Source organism: Hirundo rustica, chromosome Z, assembly GCF_015227805.2.
Source record: "Hirundo rustica isolate bHirRus1 chromosome Z, bHirRus1.pri.v3, whole genome shotgun sequence".
Lineage (NCBI taxonomy): Eukaryota > Metazoa > Chordata > Aves > Passeriformes > Hirundinidae > Hirundo > Hirundo rustica.
The window spans coordinates 84,607,371-84,623,961 of record NC_053488.1 but is presented as its reverse complement, the minus strand read 5'-3'; the positions used below and the strand labels follow the sequence as shown (position 1 = coordinate 84,623,961).

The following is a 16,591-nucleotide window of genomic DNA, read 5'->3' as shown; positions in this document are numbered from 1 at the left end:
ACAATGATCAAGTGAGTATCTCTGGAATCATGATGAAAATTAAACCACCTTTACCTACATGAAAGCAAGCTGTCTCCTCTTTTCACCTGCTATTTCAAGAATAGCACATTACATGCAACTTGATGCATTTAACCAGGCCATTTTACAACGAGGTATGCACAGTGTATCTGACCCTCTGCAAATAAAATCCCTTATAAGAGTCCAACGTTTGGCATGGGAAGTCCATCACAGTGACAAACAGCTGCCATGTAAAGTTAAAAGTAAAGGAAATCCCCGTTTGTATCATTTCAAGTAGCTGTGGGGGATTTTAAAAAAATATTCTGTTTTATTCATCTGCACAGATGAATAAAAGTCACTTCTAAGAATCACAGAACATTTACAGTAATGCCTTCCCCTATGTCACTTCATTCATATACACTGTGACAGAGATCTGCTGTTGCTGTATTTCATTTCCTTCTTGAATTTCACTTCCTTCTTGGATTTCACTGGTGTCATTCCAATGGTCAAACTGCATCTCCCAAGGAAACCACGGCCACCGCTTCAGAGCGGTGGAAAAGATGCCTCACAGGCTGGTTTGTACTAAAAATACCAGCAGGAACAGAGAAGTACAGGATCACCATGAGAATCTGTTTCCCTTCCTGGCCAGTCCACTGGAATCCCTGGGATATTTCCCATACGAGGCCAAGAGCACAAGTCAGCACGAGCACAACTTTTAACCTGTCTTTCAAAGAAAGTTGTTAAGAGGATCAGAGGAGGTTATGAGTGAACAACTGAAAACACACACTCATCCCAGGAGCCACTTAACACTGGCACATTATTGGTACTGCTTTAGAGAGAGGAAAAAAAAATTACATGCAGGTGGCTTCAGTCTTCTTTGTATCTTCTGTCATATATGGAATTGCCTTTGGACAAAATAGTTAAGAACAGAGGAGAGGATACCAGCTCAGGTAACCAAGGGTTTAGTAAATGGAACTTACAGCCCTAAAAACTGAGTAAAAATGTGCACCCCAGAGGCCAAGCTGAGTGACACCTGAGCAAGTGCTCCAGGGTACTAACAGATCTGCAGCTAACACCACAAGCTGTGTTTGAGGATGTGAAAGACCAGGTTCAGCTGGTTTTACAAAAATATCGTCAGTCTGCTGGTAACAGACGACTGGAGGAACTCAGTGCTGCCCGCTACAGACTCCTCAAATTAGTACTTCTTAAAAATTAATAAAATGGTTTATTTTATATATACATATGCTCCAAAAAATTTATACAGTTAAAATATCAAATTAGTGATCTGGTAACAATACTGTTCAAAATAATCTCTTTTGTATGAACATTAAAATACACGTTTTTAAAAGCGTTTCCTTTTAGTGCTTCCAAAGCACAGCGTGTGCCAAGGCCACCTGAAGAATCTCCGTCCTCCTCACAGGATGAAAGAGAACTGAAGTCGGGGACCTGGGAAGCCTCAGGTGCACTTTCATAATGTCTGCAGACAAACAGAAGAGAGTTGAGGTAGATTGTTTAGTGACCATCAGGTGGTAACAGTCACAGGGCTGTCTTTAGCTTTTATTAACACAATAGCAGTTTCTTTACTCTCAATCTACACTGAATCTCAAGTTTAAAGGCATGGCTAGCAGTTCTTGGGAACAAGACCCTTGTCTCTGTGGTGGCAACATGCAATTTACCAGTGCAGGTGTTTCTGGGAGGGTTTTTTTGGGAACACACGGGCTCTCTCCACGATGCAGACAGTGTGTGCATTTGACAGTGCCCCATTTTAGTGCAACCTGCTGCCTATAGCACGTAAATGTCTAATGACAGCGTTCAAATGAGTAAATTCTCATCACCTGCAGGAGGGGCAGCAATGGTTATTTTCTTCCGCCTGTTGAGCAAAGAGCACCCTCCACAGGAAAAAGCCACACCTTTCATAGCAAATCCTTAAGGTTATAGCCCAGCTTCTGCCGAATCAGGCTCTTAAAGTTAAAGCTCCACTGCTTCTTCTCAGACTGTGACAGTAAAATCACTTGACTGCCGAGATGGTAAGGGCAGCAGCTACATCCTCTTCCATTCTTCTGTGGCACAGCAAACTCATTCCTGGTCCGCATTCGTCTGGCTGGAACATTATTATCTACTGTTGACATGATTAACTCTGTTGGGTGGGCTGGTGAAATCTAGTTCCTCTAGTATTCTCTCTAAGTGTTGTATTAAGACCCGTTTTTTAAACCTACAGAAGAGAAGGAGAACAATATAAATTTCTTCTTCCAAAAACACAGTTGAACAACTCAAAGATATTCAGCCATGACAAATTGTATTACCAGAGGCTTTCTGCTTCCAGCAGGGAAGAGCTTTCTTTATTTCTGGGATTAGAATGGCTAGAAAATTAAATTTAATACTTCTGCCCCTCCCCAACCCATTCATATTTTGAGTTGGTCTTCAGTAATAACCTGTTATCTCTCTAATTAATCCTTAATCTTTAAGCAAGGACCATTCACTACATAAAAATGTAGCAGTACTTTGACCACTAAAACCACTGTGAATTAAATACGTCAAAACAGAAAATCAAAATATGAGCATGAAAGTTTATTATTTACTACCACAATCTATTAATGACTCCAGCTCATTACTATCTGTACAAACCTTGCTGCTTCCTTGATAGCAAATTCAATGAAATACTTCTGAATTTCCATAGGTCCTTGCACCTCCTCAAGAAGAGAAAATATTTTTTCGTAATCTAAAAAAGAGATAAAAATTCAACCAGGTATTAAAAATGAATGTTGCAGATGCAATTTCAGAAAAGCTCAGGAGCCAAAAAAGAAAAGCAAAGCCCAGTTTCATGTTTCTCTGTATGATAAAACACATAAGGCAAGAAAAACATCAGCAATAGCTTAAAGAGCAGAACACAGATAAAAATTTAAAGCAATACTGATGATCTGGGAATTCAAATGTGACGCCAAAGATTAAGGTTCTCTTTAAAGAGCAGCAGCCAGGAACATTCATCCTCAGAAAATGCAGGCTGGGTAAAGGGAAGCCTCCCATTTCCACCATCAGTTAACATGCATAGGGCCACCAAACCCTGATCTGGCCTGAAGCCATCGTTTCTGAAAGCAGAGATTGCCAATAGATCTCTAGAAAGACAAATGATCAACCCTTAGTGTGAGCACAACACGACTGTCTGATTGGTACAAGGTAAATATGACTACTGCAAAAGAATAATAACTGGACATATTAAATTTGAAACAAATTTAAAACCAGCATTGTCTCACTAGTGCCCATAATTGACCCCAGCATGAACACATTTATGGTGCTGTGACCAAGAGTCTGCTCTGAGTGATGCAGTAGGCAGAGGGAGCATAAATGGTCAGACCTCCGAACAGATGTACATATTCAAACCACTACAATTTGGCTTTGTTCTCTGATGACTGCTTGAAATCTGCAGCAAGACAGGTGACTCACGCTGAATACAGTGTTTTACTCTACATCACCATTTACTAGGCATGAATTTGGAATAAAATCGGACGAGCCCACTTTGCAGAATGTCACTTTTAGTCTTCAGTTCTTATAAGTTTGCAACTCTTAGTGTTTCACCACTAATCAGTCTCACAAAATTTCTTAAAAAACCCCATTCTGCTACTAACTGTTACTACTCCCTTTCAAGCATATTCCAAGATGCACCCTTACTAAGACGTGCCTTTGCCCTGCAAAGGGAGTTTTGATGGAGACAGAGCAACAAATACACTCTGGGTACACAGGAGCAGCGCAGCCTAAGGCAGAGGATCAGTCTCATTTGGTCACTGGTAACAAAACCAAAACCTCTGAAAGGTGCTGCTTTCAGAGGGCACCTCTTACACCAGTTAACCTGTCTTCAAGGGCGAACAGGGTGACTTGGCACTCAGCCTCCCAAGCACAAGGCTAAACTTCAACTCACCTGCCCAGCATCTCCTCCTTTTTTGCCCCTCCACTGCTCATTTACGAGCAACCAGAAATTACTCAATATCTGAAGCTGTATGTTGAAAATAGCTCTTTTCTTCCAGGAAAATTCTTCTCCCTCACAACACATGTAATATATACTACTAAAACAAGAAACCCAAATAACTTACTTCTTCCAGGCTTGCGAACCTCTTTCATCACTTTAATTTTGATGTCAGCGTTGCTTCCCTCCAACATGGTAGGTGTTATTTTAAAGGAATTTGGCACAGATTCAGAAGTAGACTCCATGGCCCGCTTTTGGTCATCTTCCACTCACACTGTAACTTCAGAAGCCCCCTCGACCAAGAGCATTGGTACCCAGGTTTATGATCCAACCCATCTTCACTTAAACAATTGAATTCAACAGGTAAGGAGTCTAAGTCGTTGGGTAACATCTCATCCTCTCCACAGCAGTGGAACCACCACAGGGGCCATTTGCACAGGTAAGCCATCGATTTGCTTCTCCATTGACTGACAAATTTTCTGCTTTCTTTCTCTCTCATTGCCATCTTGGACAACACTGTTACTGGCATCTACAAAGTGAAAAATATATGTCTTACTGGTGCATAATGCGGCATCAAAAGAAACCAAATAGAAGTATTTCGGTATCCTTTTTGTCTGAGTTGCTGTGTAAGCAAACCTGACAGTGCTGGACAACACTCCAATACTTCTATTCTAACTGTGGATGTGACCAAGAGAATACTTCCCCTTTGAAACTGTTACATCTCCTATCATTATTCTGAAGTCACCATGTTCATGACTCCTAACTAAACTCTGTCTTCCTTCTCTACCCCAAACCCAGCTAAGGGAGCTTTCTTCTGATTCCATTTGCCGCAATAGGTGGGTATGAAAATTCCTATTTGCAGGAAATGTAAACAACGTATTTTAACTCTCCTTCTTTGCCCACCGAATACACAAAGAAAAACTAAAAGCTGATCTGAGATATTTTTTATCTCTAAACAGTTTTTTTTTGTTTTGTTTTTGTTTTTTTTTTTTTTAATTCAGATTTCATCAGCTGTAGCAGCAGCCTGTTTATCTAGGCCAACAAAAGAAACCACACTCCTACAAAAACAGCGAAGCGCAGACACGCAGCAGAACCTTCTCCCTTCCCCCCCAGACCCTCCACCCCCAGGCTGCTGTACCACAGCTTCCGTATACCTTTGTTTGCTGGGACACCCTTGAGGCTCAGGTAGGAGGGGGAGCCAGGAGCAGCGGGTGGCCCCTTGCCACCCACGTGGTTGGTGACGACACGGCGGTGGACTGCGGCCGCCGCAGCAGGGGGGACATGCTGCGCCGCCTCTTCAGCGACGCCGGCGTGTTGGGCTCCCGGGACGCTTGATCTGTTCTGGGGGCCCAGCCACAAACTCGTCCGCTTCATCTATCATCATACCCTGAAAAGAAAGTCGTAATTTAAGTAGCAGTACAAAACAGAAAACTGTTTCACCAATCCCTCCGTTGTTCAGACCCAAGTGGCTGTCAAAAGAGATACACAATGTAACGAGAGACAGCCCAGCCGGCCCCTCTGCAAACCAGCAATGATTCCATACACATTCCTCTTGGACCACATGGGAGACATCCCTCCTTTCCATAGGCTGCACAGGTTAGCAGTATATTGTAGTTGTGGGGGGAAATTCTGCTCACAAACTATTTCAAGTTGCATTAAATACAAAGGCACAGCAGGAAGCAGGCCCCTCCTACCCCTTCCTTGTCCTGTTTAAATGGATTGCCAAATGTATGCAGTCTTTTTGGTTGATCTGGATCAATTTCCCGAAGAGGTGAAGGCATCATTTTTAGGGTATTCTGGTAATATCCCCATCTGAGCAACAGGAACACTATGAAGGCAGTCTGCAACAGAAAGAGGTCTTAATTTAGTTCTTAAAATTAAGGCAATACAAACTTCACACCTCAATTTCAAGCGTTAGCATTTAAGAACTAGAACTGATTATTTCTTTTGACTACAGAGGATGAGCTGAAGACTACAATTGTGGAAATAAGCCTGGCAAGAGCTGAGCTTAACTGGCAACAATAAAAAAATAAGCAAGTTTAATTTCTATACAACAACTGCACCTTTAGACCACTAGCACCTCACAAAATACAGAGGTCCTCCTCTCTTCCTTAAGCCCCCATTGCTTTCTAACAAGCCTACTGAACCCTCGTGAATGTGAAAGCTCTCCCATGAAACTTATTTTAAATTTCAAAGCGTGACAAAAAGCAAGTATTTCCTCCCCTCCCCTCTAGAGTCAAGAAAAGGACATTGTCCAACTCAGCAAGAGATGCAATGGCCACTCTGCTTCCACACGAGAGAAAAAACCACTGCCTTAAGGAAATAATGAAAATAGCTGTATTCTCTTCAAACCATTGATGAAGAACTGTGACTCCTTACCTTCATCCTGCCCCAAGATAAGCCTGTGTGTTTTCAGAAGATTGGTTCTCATTCTAGTTAGCTGGTCTAGAAGACTGCGCGAGGAATATCATATGCATTTCTGAATGCCTGTGGCTTCAAATCCTAGTTTTGTAACAAATTAAGTAACTTTCAGTTAATCCATCAGTTCTCATACGTGGAGCAATTCCACTATGAACTGCAATACCATTAACTTCAAAAAATAGTCTTAAGGAACTCTAAAGCTTTGTAACTGGCTACAAGCAGCTGACTGGCTGTCTTTTCAACACAAGCTTATTCAGCATTAGGGCTTTCAGCTCCATTAAGAGTAAGCACATTAATTCATGGATGAACAACAATAGCTGTCTTTTGCAGAGACTGGCATTTAAAACACAGTAATTTTCATTTATTACCATGGGGTTTTCAAACAGTGTCCCAAAATCAAGTGCATTCTTCTCCCTCCTTATGTCTATGCTGTACTCATCACAGTTCAGCGAAGGAACTTCCTTCTACACCAAGTCCATAAAAGTTACCCATTTAAAACAGATCACATTAACTGCTTAGTCATGCAAGATCACAGTGCTGTTTACCTTGTTTAAAAGTCCTATGTGGAATCCAGCAAACTCTTTAACATTCATTTCTGACAGTCTCAGAGGAGATTCCCCAGTGATCCCTTGCAGCAGGTTGTTTAAAATCCCTACTGTGTACCAAGGAGAGGCCACTCGAGTGATTTTTTCACTTTTATTCCAATTTCTTGTGGAACTTTCTTACCCACTGAACCTATTATCCGTTCCGATTCTATTTTTGTCTAAAATGGAATCACACCGTGAGTTAAAGAATCAGCAGGGCATTGCACATTCCCAGTACAAAACACGCAGTATATTAAGCAGAATAAAAACTACAAATTTAGTTCCCTACTACCTACCCAGGGATATATTGGATTACATAGATTAGATCTCAAGCATAAAGATATTCCTAATGTGCTAGCCTATGGAAAAATATTAGCCAGTGTATCTGAATTTATATTGCCAGTAGGAGGTCTGTGAATATCCCTGATTTTGCTACTCTCGTTTCCCTGAAGAACCATCTTAAAAGGAAAGAAAAAAACAAAATGGAAGGTAGAATGCCTTAGGTTACAACAAGGTTGCACATAAAACTACAGTATTATTCAGATAAATAATATAATTTCAGTTTAATTTTGAAGCAATCTATGAACTAAGGTTTTGCCCCTGTGTATTTGTAGCAATGCAACGGAGGAAAAAGTTGCAAAAGAAATCTGTTTTATGAGAACATTTCTAAAAACGTATCACTTCTCCAATTAGCACAGATTTCTTATTACACCTACAAAGAATTTTACTGTATTACGCCCTAACTGTACTCGGTTGCATTTTGGTTTGTTTTGTTGTTTTTTTTTTAACCCACCAGCAACACCTCCAAAGGAAAAAAAAAAAACAACCCAAACCACCCAGCCAACCAAAACCCCAAAACCCACTCTCATTGCAGGCCACTTCCCCAATCTCCTCCTCTGCAGAGTTTGCTTCATTATCTGTGGGGAAACCGAATTTAAGGACAGCAGGAACACATAAGAATTCTGTAATTGCCTGTGCCTATACAGGAGCTTATAAAGCATTCCCCACATTCAAAACTGTTTCCATGTGCTGAGAATGTCTGTGAGAGCCACAGCAGACATCTCGAGTCATTCCAACTCCACAGTGCAAATAAATCATATGAATTTGCATATCATTAGGATTACCAAAATACCACAGGAAGTTTTATGTCTAGTAGATGCTCAGTCATTCAGAGGTTCTGGGATGTATTTTGTGCATTCTTTAAGGCGGAGGATTTTTCTTTGTATTTTAAAGGCTGCACTGCTCCCCACTGCCTTCTAGATAGTGAATTGCTGTTTTAAGAATCTCCCATGCTAAGGAGGAAGAATTTCCAGGCCCTTACACCTGGAATGGCAGTCTCAGCAAAGAGAAAAAGATATTTTCCCACCAGGTCACACATAACACATAGGAAGACTTTGACCTGAAGGAAACAGGAAGCTCAGATATAAAGCTTGAACTGTGATTTTTACTCCCCGCAGACAAGAACAGACCTTTTTTTTGGAAAATAAACATGAAGACTAAAAGCAAGCCTCTGACTTCAGCTGTGAAGCACAATGGCAAGAGCAGCCATAAATCCAATTAGTGATTATCTCTGGAGTTTAAAATCTAGCAGAAATTTAAAGTATAGCTGAAGAGATTTCATTTGCATTCCTCTCCACCACTTACAGAAGGCACAATCACTGGCTACAGAACCATACTGAATTTATCCATATTAGCAGTAGAAATGCTCACCAATCTTCAATTACATATGCTGCACACCCAGAGGGATTAAACTGCTTTATAATGAGATTACCACAAACTAAATAATCAACGCACTTCTAATTGCAAAGGTTTCATCAATACTACCTGTTGGCTGAGTTTTTTAAGGTAAGAGATAACACTGTAACTAAGTCCACAATCTAAATTATCTGATATCAGATTTGGAGCTCCCATCATCCTTAGGGCTTTCTTTAATGGCTATAAGGAAAACAAAATACACAATAGTAAGAGAATAAGTATTTAAAAAAGAAATTTATAAGCTCAATTACAGGAAGCTAAGGCACATAGGTTAGTGCTCTAGCTTTTCCACTTTTGGCCACTAAAATTCAAGTCTATTCAGATAACATATGACGTGAGTTTGGTGTCTAACTAGCTCACAATGGACATTATGCCACATCACCAAGACACCACACAATGTGGTGCCACTGGCAATTTCCACTCAAAGGCTCAGGTCCAGAATAGCCGGGATGATGCAAGTCCATATTGAGGTGCATTGTCCAAGCTACACGTAAAAGGTGACACAGTGCCTCCCTCCACCCTCTATTTGGGCCCAGTCAATATCACCTTCCCAAGTTCTAGCACTTCACCCACATTAACAAATAACCTAATCTGCATCTGCCTTATTCAGTTACAAAAATAATTGCCAAATTTGGCTTCTCTGAATGTTCTGAAGTACCTTCAATCAAAATTCATTTAATATTAAGGATCAGAAAACAATTACTTAAACACTTAATATGCTGACATAGCTACTACGACTCCTCAGTATTTCTACAAATTTTTTTAATTCTTAAAAACATTTGCTCTAATCTACATACCTCTGCTCTAATCTACATATCTCTGAAAGGCAGAACATTAACTACCTAAAATGCCATCATAATTATGTAAGAAAAAAATTACTAGAAAGAGGTATGATGCAAAGGATCTGGTCACACCAGCCATTATACCCCAGAGGAGGAGATGAGAATTGGAACATACCAGTAAGTAGTAAGGAGGCATTGTTTTTTAAGTAGTTGTCAAAAGCCTGTCGCCACTTCAGATTTGGCTTAAGTTTGTGAACCTTAAACAAGTCATCTGCAACAAGGAAAAACAACAAAAGAACGTGTCATTATACCTGCCCAGACCTTTAGCTTTGTCCGAAATTGCATGTGCTAGTTTCCCCCATTTTTCTCCCCCCTACCCATCTCCCCAATGGGGCTTCCCCCCAAAAACTGCTCTTAACCTGAGGTGTGAAGGATTGGGAATCCCCAGTCCTAGCTGCAGTAGGTAATCCAGAGCAAGTCCCCATTATGCAAAAAACTTACAAGGTACACCAGACTTAAACACTGCACATAACTACCAGCAGCATGGAAGGTGCAAACAGATCCACCTGTTAAAAGATGTTTTACCTCCCTTGCCTCTCTCTTGCACATCAGAGAGTCCCTGTAACTGATTAAATCAAACAACATTAATCTGGTTCAACTTCCATTTTCAAAACCAGCTTTCTTCTGTTCAACCTGTATGATGAATTCTGGTCTCCAGCAAAAATATTCTTTGGCATCAAAGGGAAAGAATAAAAAAAGTCCAGTCAGGGAATCCTTCTGGCCAGCTTTGCTGGACTTGCTGCCATCAGCAGCAGCTGCACCCAGCAGACAAAGGGTTACCTCCAGCCACAGCACCTGCCTCACGCCAGGGCAGCAAAGTCTCCCACAGGTATAGACAAGAGACTGAAATTAGCTACAAACCACTGCTGTCCTTTAAGAGAGGGGCAACCAGACATTTCTTTCCTTTGGGGACTGTTTTCAGAAGCACTTTGCTCACTCCAGGTGTGCACTGTTTAGGAATGGCTGAGGTGAAGCGTGGGCCTATTTGCTGTGCGCACTATGAACCGTGACTGTGGTCTCTACGGCCAAACACAGCATGCCGCAATGTACCATTTGCAATTACAAATACCCACTGAAATAAAGGTTCTTCTTAGGATTGTAGCATGCTGGCAAAGTGAGGCTAATGGAAGGATATGCAGGTCTGGAGAAAGGGATGTCCAAAAATTGGATGTCCAAAAATTAACTGGGGAGAGCTGCAGGAGACAGAGATGCACAGAAGAAGGTGTGCAAAAGACAGATGCAGCAAGGAAATTGTTTTCCTCCACATTGAGTTTTCAGGAAGATATATTTGGAGAAGAAAATTTGACTTGCATTGTACTCTGCACAAATTGAACAGATGTTATACTATTTCCAAGTTCTCATAGACAAACCACACTCAATTACAGGTATTTTCCAATCTAAATGAATTCTGGATTACATATAAAAACCTTACTACAGATGCTACTTTTATTCCCTGGCCTGAAGAAAGTGGCCTGGAGTTGGAGAGGACAAATCAAAATTCCATTTAAAATCTCAATATACTTCAAGCTTAGCACTACTATCCAAAAGAACCTAGGATGATATCATGACATATGGCAAAAAATAAAAAAAAAATCCATTCTTATCACATAGACCACCTTTTTTGCAGCAAAATGCAAAAGTAAACTACACCCCTCTCAAAATTCAACATTAAAAAAAAACCTTAAAAAGCAAGATTTTCAGTATTATAGAATGTCCTAATAATTTTACAGTCTATGAGCTGGCTGAGTGCAGCATGAACCTTAAAACCCCTTATCAGCACTTGACTAGTGCCTCACTTGCTGCACCATAAGGTTGTACCAGTAAGAGCACAGCACTGTGACACGGCACAGCCACTCCTCAGCTCAGCCAGCTGAGGTCCTGATCCACAGCGCAGTTCTACTCCCACGCATCAAATGCAAAAGCACCTCCCTGATCTCTGCTTACTCTGGAAAAAAAATCTCAAACCTACGCAGAGCTTCAGCTTTTTAAAATCAGTCTCCTCATAGCACAAACTCATTGCAGGAACTTCCACCCTCTCAGAATGGTGATAACAAAGCCACAAGTTTCAAAGAGAACTTCACCATCAGCACCTTACCTGCCTCTACCTTGAGCGTTTGAGACACTGTCAGCAGATGCAATACAGGCACTTTCTCCCCTGTGGCCTGGGGCTGCACATGATTTATACAAATAAGCAAACTAACAGTAATCCAGTTAACAATGTCTTTCACAGATTAAAACCCCAAACTTTGCAGATAATAATCAAAAAGTATTGGAAAAAATCCTTACATAATTTCGTTTATTTCTACCTAATTGTCTTCAGATACTCATTTCTGTACAGTCCACTTAATGCAGAATTCCTTTACTTCTGAACTCAGAGGGAGTTAGAAGTGCTGTATAATTGGGAACAAGGTATTAAAAACCATTAGGAACGGGCTGTAAGCTGCAACAACTCAAGGAATCAGATAAAACCACACAGACCAGTAACTGAAAACTGTATTGCAGTGTCTTTGTCCACTTCAGATTAATGTACAGAACAACCAAATTGAGACAAACAAGAAAACAATACACACTTTTAACACTCAGTAGTAAAAGGTGGATCCAGCCCCCTTTTATAAGATCAGTGAAACCATTAAAAAAAAAAGAGAACACGAGAGAGAGAAGAGTCAGCAGGTAATTTAAGTAGTTAAGCTGGACCCTAAATTACAATAGTTCATGCACAATGTAACCCAAAAATAAAACTTAAAACCTTTTGTTTAAAATCACCACTCATATTAAATTCCATCCCGAGCAAGTACATCACAATTCCCTGTTGACCCCGTAATTCCCCTAATTATGCACTAATAGAGACACTCTCTAATCTACGTAGTAGATTCATGATCCAAAAAACCCAGTTTCCTTCCCCAAAAACCATCTAGGCCAAAAATAAGGCACTACAATTGAACACGGCATCCATCATTACCTAAGAAAGGTATCGTGTCACTGTTTCCGCATTGATCAAATAACGTATCAAAATGTATTGGCTGTCCCTCCCACAGCCACAGCACACAGCGCTTCACACTGGTGAGAACACAGCCCTTAGTTCCCAAAACATAAAATCATGACTAGCAGATTCTCTCACAAAGCCTGTAAAAGCATCCAAGGAAACTGTCCATGCCGCCATCCTTCAGAGGGCAGACCATTTCCTAAAGGCTCATCCTGTTGCATATTTAGATCCACAGAAAAGGGCATTTAAACCACCTTCTCAAGACAATTCCTGCATGGCTGTTTCACTGCTGCTTCTGCTGACACTTCCCCATGAACACATGCTCCTACTGCCCAGGAGGGCTTGCCCCTTCCACTGATGCAGCTAAAAGGAGCCAAGGAAACATCTTAGTCAAGGCAGTATACCTCATCTTTACTTAGCTCTCCCTAAAACCCCTCCTTTAACTTCTGCTTCACGACTTAAAACTTGTACAGAGTTTTTTAAACAGAACAGCAACCTGAAGTACAACAGCTTTGCAAAAATCCTTCAAGAAGAAATTTCTATCAGCTGTGGGCCAAGCATTCAGCATTGAAGCATCTGCCTGTGAAAAGCTCTGCCTTCAGCAGCCTCCCACTGAACAGAAAGAACTGCATCCCACCTCCTCAGTTCTGAGAGCAAACCACCACCAAGCTACTGAGGACTTCTCTGTAGCTTTCTGAATGCACAATGGAGGCTGCTTATCCCTACATTATCCATCACCTCTGGAAATGGACCAGAGACCATTTTTGTCAACCAAACACAGTGCATGAGTCCATTAATGTGTGGCTCCACCATTTTGTCAAGTCCTATTAATTGGCTCTCCTCCCTTACAAGCTTCTAAATGCAGGCTCTGAAAGTTAAAAGCCAGGAGAAGGTACAGCATTCCCAAATCCACCCCCTTGCAGAAACCAAGACATAAAATCACCAAATCTTTAGGATACAATTTACCCTCCTTCTGCCATGGACCATTACAACTTGTTTCAGCTTGTTTGAGTATCACCTGCAAGCTGCCTCATGGCCTATCTTACCTGTTTTTAGGGCTGTCTTACACTATTTTTCAAAAAGAGAATTAAAAACTTCACCTGCTCAGGGAGTACAGGAGGAAAACAATACAAGCAAAAAAAAATCCTTAAGCATGTTACTATCTGTTTATAAGGCTGAACACATTTGGTAACACAGTACAAATATACAGCTGTAAGGTGGTTTTTGTCTTTGAAAGAGTCACCAGAAGGAACAGAGGCAGATTATCCATGGTACTGTCCCAACCAGTCCTTCAACACAATATTCTACACCATTAGGGGCAGGAGAACTAGAGGCCACTAGAACCACACTGATGCACCAAATGGGAGGCAGTGGCTGAATGGACCAGACTTCTCCTGGTCTTGGGAGTTCTCACATCCTTTTAAATCTGGGTGATAATGAAAAACTTGTTTTACACACTCAAGTCAGACCCCAGCTGAACCACCAGTAGGCACTACTAGCATGTATGAAGGGAGACACAGGGAGAGTGTTCCTACCTACCTACAGAGCCAATTACAGAGTCAGTATTGCTAAAAACATCTACAAATAATTTACCATCTATGCTGCTTATCATCTCACACATTTGATATACTGCTGAACACAAAAGGGCCCAGATCTACTTTTGTGTTGAAGGTATATTCCACATAACTTAATTCTACCATGCCTTAGAGACCAAGGATAAAACCAAAGTCCTGGAAGCAGATCTGAAGGTAATACAGTGTGTGTTTGTTTGAACAATATGGAATGTCCTCAAGTAAATATCCGCTTTACAACTCAGGCAGTGTGGAAGCTCTGCATTTCCTTTGAAGATCCTTCAGAAATACAAGAAATGGATTACCAGGTGAGTAAACTGCAGAACATCACTACACACACTTAAAAGTGCCTTTCCTCAAAGAGAACGAAGAGCTTTATACAAAAAAAAGCAGGGGAAAGACAAGAGCTGCCAGGGAAGACACAGCAGAACTGTAAACGTCAACATCAAAATGAACAGGAAGTTAATTTAGGATCAGTGATGGCTGTTTCAGCTAGCGGATCTGCTGCAGTGCTTCACCACAAAGTCACCAAAACTCTCATCCTCCTTGCACACTTTGGGACAAACTATGAGGCTACACAGATAACTATAAAAGACACATTATCAGCAAGCACAAGTTTCTTTTTGGTTACGACCAGGATTATGAAAAAGCATTCCTGAATTGTGTTTTGATCTTTTTTTTCCTAGAAATGAATAGGAAAGTGTGTGTAAGACAGTAAGACTCAATTCTCTTGGTCACTGTTCTTCTGTATCACTAAACACACCCACAAAAACTAGAGCAAAAAGCCTTACAGCATCTGCAACTGAAAGGATTAGTGGCACCCTGGAAATTCCTCTCTGCCACTACCTTTATTGCCAGATCCCTACCAACCACAATTACTGTGGCAGTTACTCACGCAGCACCTTTTCATATCATCTTTCCATAGAAATAATTTCACTATGGGAGTAAAAAAAAACAAAAAAACCAAAAACCTGGTCCTTTGGACGGGAAAGAAATGCAGGATGTTTCACTGCTCAACTCCTTCTTACTGCACTAAACTGCATTAGGGAATTCCCTCTTCCCAACACCCATGACAAACACTGCATCTCATCTTCCAGTAAAAAATAAGCTGCTACAAGAGGCAGCTGCAAAACCTGGATACACCACACCCTAAATGAGGGAAAAGAATGGAGGTTGAAGCTTACTCCAGGTTAAGGAAGAGGCTACGTGTCTAGGAGGTGAACAGCATCAAACATGCACTGGAAGCAGGTAGCTCTCCTCCTCTGCTGGAGAGAAAAAAAGGGAGAGGGGGTATGAAAATCCTCTCCTCCCAAAGTACGTTAAAAGAGTTTTGCAACATTCTCTACTCTCTGATCTCCATTATTTTATAATGTCTCAAACTAAGGCAGAACACCAACCATTATTGTTTTGCTTTTACTCTGGAGCAGCTGCACTGGCAGTCCAGTGCAGATGTGTTACCTACCTAACAATGGAAGCAAAACAGGGTAGTTGTAAGGCATCACAAAGAGGTTTACACAGGTTAAAGTAGTGCTTGCTTTTAAATACCCAAACGGGTGGCCAAGTTCGCTGTATTTTCCACTGCTACTCACAAATACCTGACAAAGAATAAGAGAGATCACTGTATTAGAATGAAGTACACGAAGGATATTAAGCATGGGGCATTTAAAAATTCAATCAATCTGAATCCAGCTGCATTAAGATGGTAAATTATCAAGCACAGATAAATCTGAACACACCAGGGTGAGTATGGACTTAACATTCCCCAGTCCCAAAACTGAGACATGCAACATTTAGTGTACACCCAGTAAGTGTGGAAATGCTCTTCACAGAGTAATCTTTACTGCTTTAGTCAAAGTACTGTGAAGTGATTGCCCTGAGGAGTTTTTGAAATTATTTAAAATAGGTTAGGGGACATCTGCTGAAGGAATGTTAAATAAACAAGCTATTGAAATCAGTCTTCTGACACAAAAATAGCACAACCAATATTTACATCACTGATAAAAAGAAATGCAAAACATTTTTAAGCATAGAAATTAAACAAAACAAACAACCATCCAAGAAATATCTTGATTATGCCCAGTGCCAACATTCTTAAAATTGACATTATTTTTTGAAGTGCACATATATGAGGGTCTTAACCTTGCAAAGCAATACTTGTAAACAATATTTCAACAGGATAAAAATGGTAGATGTTCTTGACTGAAGCAAGTAAAACAACCCACATCTAAGTCAAATATAGTTTTCGTAGGAAAATAGCAAGTGGTTTTCCTCTGTTTTTTCAGGGCACAAGGAACTGAGTTTGTTACGTGATTTCTATGACAGTGAGCCTATTTCTCTGATTTGTAATGGTCTGATGTGTAGCTGGGAGAAGAAAAGCAGAGTTTTTGAAAAACAGCAGAGTAATTTTAGTAACTCAAGCAAATAATGTGCCTATGAATGTTTTAAGGACATTTTTGAAAAAAAATTTTTAAGTAACTTTA

The 16,591-nt window shown here is 40.7% G+C and overlaps 1 pseudogene; it reads right to left on the bottom strand.

Annotated features, from left to right (window-relative positions):
- Positions 1 to 1,247: 1,247 nt before the first annotated feature.
- The window catches only part of LOC120765370 (integrator complex subunit 6-like), a 39,626-nt pseudogene continuing 24,282 nt past the window's right edge, over positions 1,248 to 16,591 (bottom strand).